Genomic DNA, 8,764 nt, shown 5'->3' with positions numbered 1-8,764 from the left:
GAAGTATAGGTTAAGTTATTAGTATATATAGGATAGTTTAAAAAATATCAGGGGAGACAACTTTTGAGAAATTCAAGAAGCTAGAAGTTGAGGCTGAAACTTGGAGATCAAGCGGCAAATATTTATTTTGTTTTCTTCCTTAGCTTTTATTGTTCTTGTTACTTTCAATGGTTGAATTATATACAATGTTATTTGTTTTTGCAATTATGAGTAGTTAATTTTCTTTTTCTAGGATCGCAATTGAAATCACATGTAATCTACATTTTTAAACTCTTTCTTACTTATCTTCAATGGGAATTGAATTGTTTATTCCAATTTGTTCTTAATGTTTTTAGTTGCTTGGCCACCAATTAAATTAATTTAGGAACCTAAAAAAACTTGAGAGAAAGAGTTTAGTGTAGACTAAAATTGGGATAGCATATGATCATTGTCAAACCCTGCTCTATAAAATAATTACGACGTCATTTACATACTCAATAGAATGTTTGCATATTTAGGAAGTTCGAGAAATCGTTAAAAGACGATATTGCCCCTAATGGTACCATTAAGTCGATTAAGCCTCGAACTAGTTCAAATAGGAATTTTAAGGTGAAATTAAGAGTTTCACAGTCCAAGGATGACTCAAAATGGTAATTCGGAGTTCAATGATCAATTTGGAGTCAAATCGAAATTTTCACTACTAGGGGCAAAATGGTCATTTGCCACTTGGGGACAAAATGAAAATTTTTAGAAAAGATTTTTTTTGGCCTCATTTGACTTATTAGAGTATGATTTGAGTATTGGAGTATGATTTGAGGTTTAGAAGTGAAAAATTTTAATTTCGGTATAATTTGGAGTATAGGGGTAAAATGGTAATTTTGCCACCCTCGGGGCAAAACGGTAAATTTTCACCCCGGACACTTGTCAAGACCAAGAGATTTTATTCATCATGGAAATGGATAAACATGAGAAATGTGTGGTGGAGAATTAAAGAATTAAAAGTCAAATATTTAAAATTTGAACTAATAAGGAAATGCCATGTGTCATGCTTTTATTATTTCATTATTTTTTTTATAAAAAGGCATAAAAATCAGCCCATTTCTCCCATAGTGGTCGGCCAAACCAGAAGAGAAGAGAAACCAAGGAAGAACAAACCCTAGGTGGGAAAAATCAAAGAGAAAGTGTTGGAATTCAAGGATTTGATCAAGCAAAGGTAAAATTTCTTTGATTTTGCTAGTGATTTACCTTACCCATGCATTTTTCCTTAATTTTCATGGTTGAAAAGCATGCTTTCATGGTGAATTCATGGCTGGTCAAAATGGGTATGGAGAGAGAATGATCTTGGATTGGTTTGATTTTTAAGTATGTTAGTGTTTTTAGGTTATTAATGATGTGTAGCATGAAAACAAGTGAAGAAAACCACCAAAGGTTTGGTATCCATCAATAGCCGAATTCTCTAAGTGAATAATGAGGAAGAATGGGATGTTATTCTAGGTGATTTGATTAAAAAATAATAGTTTTTGATATAGGAATTAATGAATTATGGAGAGAAAATTAAGTAGGAAAAATCACGAAGTTAGTGTACCATTGTTGGCCGAAAGTTCCTAGAAGAAAAGTGAAGATAAATTTTGCCTAATTGTGTGTTAATTAGTTTGTGTTTGGTGAATTGAGGGATTGGAAAAGAAATGTAGCAAGTTGGAGTGAAATTGGACTCATTGGCCAAATTATCGGATGAAAAATCGACTTAGGCCAATACCGGGTCTAGATGGCTACCCGTGCATTTTTCATTTCATATCACGCATATATATCGAGCTTGAAATAGCTTATGACTATTAGACACCATTTAATTGGAATATGTGTCATGGATTATGGCTAGGTGGTGAGCCATTGGATACGGGTAAAGGACTGTACCCGCGGACTAAAAATACTAGTATTTCTACTCCTAATACTGTGAGTAAACTTATTATCGTCTTAATTATCTAGAGTAGTTTTATACAATTGTGTGATTTTATAGAAAATGGGTTTAAATGGTAAATTACTATGTTGTAGGAGAAATTGTGATTTTATAAAATGATTTTATAAATTTTCTGAAAAATTGAATACTAGTTTTGAAAATAGAGTAATTGGAGATTGCCTGCTTGTGTTATAAATTGTGTTTTAAATTATATGGCTTATAGCAATATGTGATCATGAATGGCAAAGTCGGTGTTTGTATCAAAATTATATATACTGTGTATTCAGCCTTGAGAGGCTAGATTGCGATAAATTGCCATGTCATGCAGAAAAAGGTTTTATAAATCAGGTGGTAGATAAAATAATCCATAATCCCTGTAGTGGAAGTTCTGTGGACCAGCCTAAGAGAGGGGGCACAGAATCAGATATACGTTACCTTTATCGGAGAGCCGTGTGGAGGGTATCTCTGGAGGTAAAGATTTGAGTGCACTTCACGTGGACCACCGCGTGAGAGTGAGACTCAGCAAACGCCAAGGCATGGTTAGAATTTAGGATGTAAAGACATTTAACAGCCATGGAGGTCTCAGTGGGATACCTTGACAAAGATATCCACGAGAATGATTTTGGCAGGAGCCAAGTTTTGTGAGATATATAAGCCATATTGATTAATTGAGTAAACTGAATATTCATGTTATGAAACATATATTGAAAAGAATATTTTAATTCATCTCCATTTACTCGCCTTTAGATAGTTTAGATGATGTCTGTTTACTCACTAGGATTATGTAATTCATCCCTCTTCCTATCCATTTTTTAGGCTTAGGACAGTTTGTTGATAGTTGATTAATACGAGAATTAATCTCGGAGTTGCATTCTAGAAAGTAAGGGTTCGTAGCCTTACACCTTCTTGGTCAGTTGGGGGCACACGTGTCACTATAAAAGTAATTTTATACTTAAGTTATCTGATTTAAAGCATGTATGAACATATTTAGCTTTTACACCATGTTTTTGGAGGGTTTCGGTATTTTTAAAGAAAAATGACTAAAATACCCCTATGAGACAAAAATAAATTTTCATTGTTTTTGGATGGGAAAATGGTCCATATGGTTTCAAAACATGATTTTAGTTACTGTCGATCACAGGAGAGGTAAGAAAACTAATACGAAAGCCTTGCGAGGTTCCGGTCAGCATTCGGGATAAAGAATGTCTGACGAGACTTTGCGACGGTTGTCACGGGCTCCATGGGAGTTCCGGGTCTTGACAATCATATTAATTGATTTGCGTATAGGATAGGGATATACCTATAGGCCATATGTAGCCAGATTAGAGTCTGAACTTAATGAGTCTGTATTAATTTTAATTTACATAGGGATATAGTGTTTTGGTTAAAATAGATATTTTTATAAAATGAGTCGGGAGACCCTTATAAATAATTTAGAACTCTAGGTTAGCAATTCAACCCATTGAAATAAGTTAAGGAAGAGAGGTAAGATTTAGATGAAGTGTGAGGGATATTGTAATCCTAGGCTAGTTTGATTTGATATTTATCCAAGTTTTTATTATTTTTTATTTTTCTTAGTTAAATTTTGGTTAGGTATTTTTAGCTAATTAATTTAGTTATTTGATATTGATTGTTTGGATAAGATTAAATTGTTCTAATTTTATTACTTAGTAAAATTTTAGGTCAATTCCCTGTGAGATCGATACTTTGCTTGCTTATATACTATCTATTCGATACGTATACTTACGTAGTGAAATTTAACTGACAGTTTTCTGAGCATTTGAAGCACAATTCTCAAGTGTTGTGCATGCTCTTCCGAGCTCCTTCAATACACTAATATGTCATTTATGAATTACGACTATAAATCTGTATAAATACACCTAGAAAACTCTGTTCATCAAGTCCATAAAGGTTGTAAAGGCGTTAGTGAGTCTGAACGACATTACTATAAATTCTTAATGCCCATAATGTGTGTGGAATACGGTCTTGGGTATATTGGTCTTCCAAATTTTCAATTGATGATACCCATAGCACTAGTTAATCTTTGAAAAGTACGTTACACCCTACCACTGCTCGAATAAATAGTTTGTTTGTGGGAGTGGATATTTATTCTTTGTTGTCACTTGATTAAGTTACTAGTAGTCAATACACAATCAGAGGCTCCTATATTTCTTTTTCACAAACAGCACCAAAGCTCCCTATGACAAAACACTCGAGCGAACGAAGCCTTTATTCAACAGATCCTTTAGTTGCTCATTGAGCTCTTATAGTTTAGCTAGTGCCATTTGATACGGAGGTATGGAAATTGTCCTTGTATCTGATACTAAATCAACACAAAATTCAATCTCCCTTTTGGGAGGTAACTTAGGTAATTCCTCTAAAAACACATAAAAAAATGCACCTATTACCAACACAGAATTCAACTCCTTTCGTCCATTGGAACATCTCTCGTCATCACTAGATATCCTTGGCTTTTTTGCCTTGGCATTCGCCTAACGGCCAAAATTGACATAACTTTTGTAGACATTGGACTGTTATGCCCTTAAATCACAAACGAAGGCTCTCCCGAAAACTTAAACTTCACTGACTTATAGTGGCAATCCATTTTAGCATAACAAGATGCTAACTAATCCATTCCCAAGATTACATCAAAGTCAAGAGTCAACAATAACATTAAGTCTACTAAAGTGTCCTTGTCTTTAATACAAACTACATAGGACTTGTATACATATTATGCCATAAACATTTCCTCTAAAGGAGTAGTCACAATCAAGGGTTCCTCTATTCCACAACAAAATCCATCTAACTTCGGTATAAAATGTGGTGACACAAATGAATGTGTGGATCTAGGATCAAACAAAACCAATGCTTCAGTACCGCAAACAGAAAGTGTACTAGTGAGTACTGCATTTGAATTTTAGGCATCTTGCAGTGTCAAAGCAAACACCCTTTCTTGGCCTCCACTTACATTACCTGATTATATTGGCCAACCCTAAGATGATATGGCTACACCCTTGCCTTTATCAACCTTAACATTCCTCATAAATGGTGCCCTTTTAGGTGGGTAGTCGTAATTGATTTCACATATCCATGGTTCACTCCTGACGACTATCTAGGCCTTGGGCAATCTCTCATCAAATGTCCAAACTGACCACACCCAAAGCATAACCCAACTGCTCGATCGCACAGCCCACCATGTGCTTTCACACAATGGTTACACAGAACACCCCTCTGTTGAGGCCCAAACCAGATGATGCACTAGATTACTCTCGCTTAGTAGATGGACTAAATGAATTACTACTTTGTGGTGACCTGGGCGCCAAAGTGATTCCTTCACAACCCTGATGGCCTACAGTAACTGGACTTCAAGTCACACTGGAATTCGTTCAGCCTTATTGGCCTTGTGTTCAAACCCTTTAACCTTTTTACCTTTCCATCATAGCATCCATTCTCCTAGTCTTAATCAGTCTGGCTACATCCACCATTGCAAAGTAGGAGGCAAACCTCTGGGTGGCAATAACTTGGAATAATGGCTCAATTAAAATTCTTACAAACCTCTTAATCCGTTTTTCCTCAATCAGGAACATAATGAGATAATTGGGTGAATCGGACATCATACTCTGTTGCCAACATGTCTTGGGTCTGTATCAAAGTCTTAAATTCTTGTGCCTTAGCGTTTCTCATGATTTCAAGCAAAAAGCAATCTAAGAAAACTTGTACAAACTCTTCCCATGTCATTGGAGTTAAACCAGATGGCTTACCTTTCTTGAGGGATATAAACCATATCTGAGACACATTTTTCAATCTAAACCCCATCAATTTTACTAATCAATAAATGAAGCATCCCAACACAGTACATATGCACTCCATATCCTTCAAAAATCTCTATCGATCTTCCTTTGCATCTGATCTAGTCCATAACGAGGATTTGAGTTTCATAAAGTCTGCTAAAGTAACCTCAACAACCCTTTTCTCATGCTCAACTTGATGTAGAAACTCTGTCTTTTGTAAACTAGAATTGACCCATTCTTTAGGTTGCACCTTACCCCTACTTCGAAACTCAACAAATTTGTGTGCCAAACTTTACAGCCCTGCTGCCAAATCTTTTAAGGTGACTCCTCTTTCAGTAAGATGGTCGTCTTACTTAGATGAAGTGACTCTTGTCTTAGGTGGCATGCTATACTTAGATGAAGAAAACACCATATTCAAAATCCAAAATTCATGGTCCAGAAAGGCTACCTTAGTAAGAACTTGGGAGTTCGTGTAACCTTTTATTCATGACCTGTGTTGTAGTCACAAATCATGAACTAGACTCTGCACTAATCCTGACACTTTGCTAATAGACACAGAATAGCCTAGGGCACTTTATCCCAAGGCTTGTGATAACTCGATTATATAGAGTTATTTTGACACATTTTGGGGGCCTAAGTAGCTAGGTCTTTGAGATTTTAGGTTCAAATTTTAGTATTTTAAAGTGTTTTTCGTAGTTAAGTTTGATTACATGTTGATTAGTTTAATTTTATGTTATTTTGTTTTAAATTACTTTAAGAATAGTTGTTGCTTATTTCTCTTACAGCATGTTTGTTTCAGCGGAAGGAATAGAATGGGAATAAAATAGCCATTCTAAGGGAATAGAATATGGGAAGAATAACTATTATGTAAATTGGTTCATGAGAATGAAATATGATAGAAATTGCTATTATTATTTATTATATTATTTAGTTGGCAAGAATAATTTTAAGAATAGTTAAAGAATAATGGGTAAATGATAAAAATAACCTTTATTAAAATTTAAAGATTTTTTAATTAAAAAAATACTATGATGAGCAAAAAATACTTTTTATTAAAATTAAAGAATTTATTTTGTTAAAAGACAAAAATATTCCAAGTAATAAAATCAAAATACCTTCTACTATAATTAAATAATATTTTCACCAAAATGTACACATATTTTATTATAATTTAATAATATTTTGTATTAGAAGATAATTAAATCTTTTGTTATAATTAAATAATATTTAATATTACAAGACAAAATATATTCTTCATTAAATTTAAATAATACTAATTACATTATTTGGTTGGCAGGAATAATTTTAAGAATAGTTAAGGAATTATTGGTAAATGATAAAAATACCCTTTATTAAAATTTAAAGATTTTTAATTAAAAAATACTATAATGAGAAAAAAATACTTTTTATTAAAATTAAAGAATTTATTTTGTAGAGAGATAAAAATATTCTAAGTAATAAAATCCAAATACCTTTTTCTATAATTAAATAATATTTTCATCAAAATGTAAACATATTTTTATTATAATTTAATAATATTTTGTACTAAAAGATATTAAACCTTTTATTATAATTAAATAATATTTAATATTAAAAGACAAAATTTGTTCTTCATTAAATTTAAATAATACTAAATAATGTTTTTTATTACATTTAATATATTCAAATAATAATATTAAATAATATTTTTTATAATATTTATTATAGTTAAATAATATTAATATATTAAATAATATTTAAATATTTTCATTTCTTTTTTTTGAAAATGAAGTAAAAAATTTTTTATCTTCTGTGCTTTAGAGAGAGGAGTGAGGAAGTGAGAGAAAAAAAAATAGGTTTGGTATTATTTTCAAAATGGTATTTTTTTCTAATAAACTTTTTTTCTTATACTCAACAATTCGAGTGTTGCCTTTAATCTCCTTACCATTTCTCAATGTAATGCCTTACCTTTCTTTTTACCTTCCCTATTCAGATTTGCCTTTATGTCACTAGATAAAGTCCTTTGAGCTTTGTTGTTGAGTAAGCTTGCCAATTGTCCAACTTGCATCTGAAGGTTTCTCAATGAGGCTACTTGACTGTGATGGGGGAGTTTGTCTTGGCCATGTACAGCATTAGCAACTCCTCCATTGATGGTTTCTTATTTGGAATAAGGGCTCTTGATTACTGTTGAAAACCAAGAGAAATATTCGACCCTGAAACTGATGCTCCTTGATTGTTTCCTTATGATAAGTTTGGATGGTTCCTCCATCTGGTAATTTTGGGGTTGGAGAAAGGGTTGTTTTGCTGTTTGTTCCCCATAAACTGAATAGTGTCTATGTTGCCAACTAGGCATTGATCACTAGCGTGTCAATCTCCATAATATTCACACACTACAAACGGATTTTGAACAATATTAGTGCCAAAAGAATCAACATTTTTTGTTATAGCAACTACTTGTGCAGTTAATGCTGTGATGGCATCCATTTTGAGAACTCCAGCTACTTTTCTATGTGTAGATCGCTCCAATGGCCATTGGGAGTTGTATGCATCATCAATGGACTTCGCCATGAAGGCTCCTCCAACAGCATCAATGGTAGGTTGTATCTGACCATTCGATCCATTATAAAACATTTACACTTGGAGCCATTTTGGAAGACCATGATGAGGATAGCGCCTAAGTAAGTCCTTGTATCTCTCCCAGGCTTCGTACAATGACTCACCATCAAACTGTGTAAACGAAGTAATATCGTTCCTCATCTTTGCTGTTTTTGCTAGAAGAAAGAATTTGGCAAGGAATTTCCGGGCAAAGTTATCCCATGTTGTAATTAAGCTAGTGGGCAACGAGCTCAACAACACCTTCGCCTTGTCTCACAACAAGAAAGGGAACAACGACAAGCGAATTGCATCATCCATGACTCCATTGTGCTTAAATGTATCACATATCTCTAGGAAGTTTGAGATATGCATGTTCAGATAATCATTTGGAAGACTTTCAGATTAAATTGATGTTTGGATCATAGTAATAGTGGCTGACTTAATCTCGAAATTATGTGCTTGAATG

At 33.4% G+C, this 8,764-nt stretch overlaps 1 non-coding gene across 1 annotated transcript; it reads left to right on the top strand.

The window, feature by feature from the left end:
- The first annotated feature begins 8,356 nt into the window (after positions 1 to 8,356).
- On the top strand, positions 8,357 to 8,463 carry LOC148762397 (small nucleolar RNA R71). Its single transcript, XR_016026787.1, has one exon. It is a non-coding gene; the product is annotated as a small nucleolar RNA R71 (small nucleolar RNA).
- The last annotated feature ends 301 nt before the right edge of the window (positions 8,464 to 8,764 follow it).

This window comes from Theobroma cacao, chromosome 5 (genome assembly GCF_053813885.1).
Source record: "Theobroma cacao isolate CCN51 chromosome 5, ASM5381388v1, whole genome shotgun sequence".
NCBI classification, from domain to species: domain Eukaryota; kingdom Viridiplantae; phylum Streptophyta; class Magnoliopsida; order Malvales; family Malvaceae; genus Theobroma; species Theobroma cacao.
The sequence above is the reverse complement of the archived record's forward strand: the minus strand, read 5'-3'. Positions and strand labels throughout refer to the sequence as shown.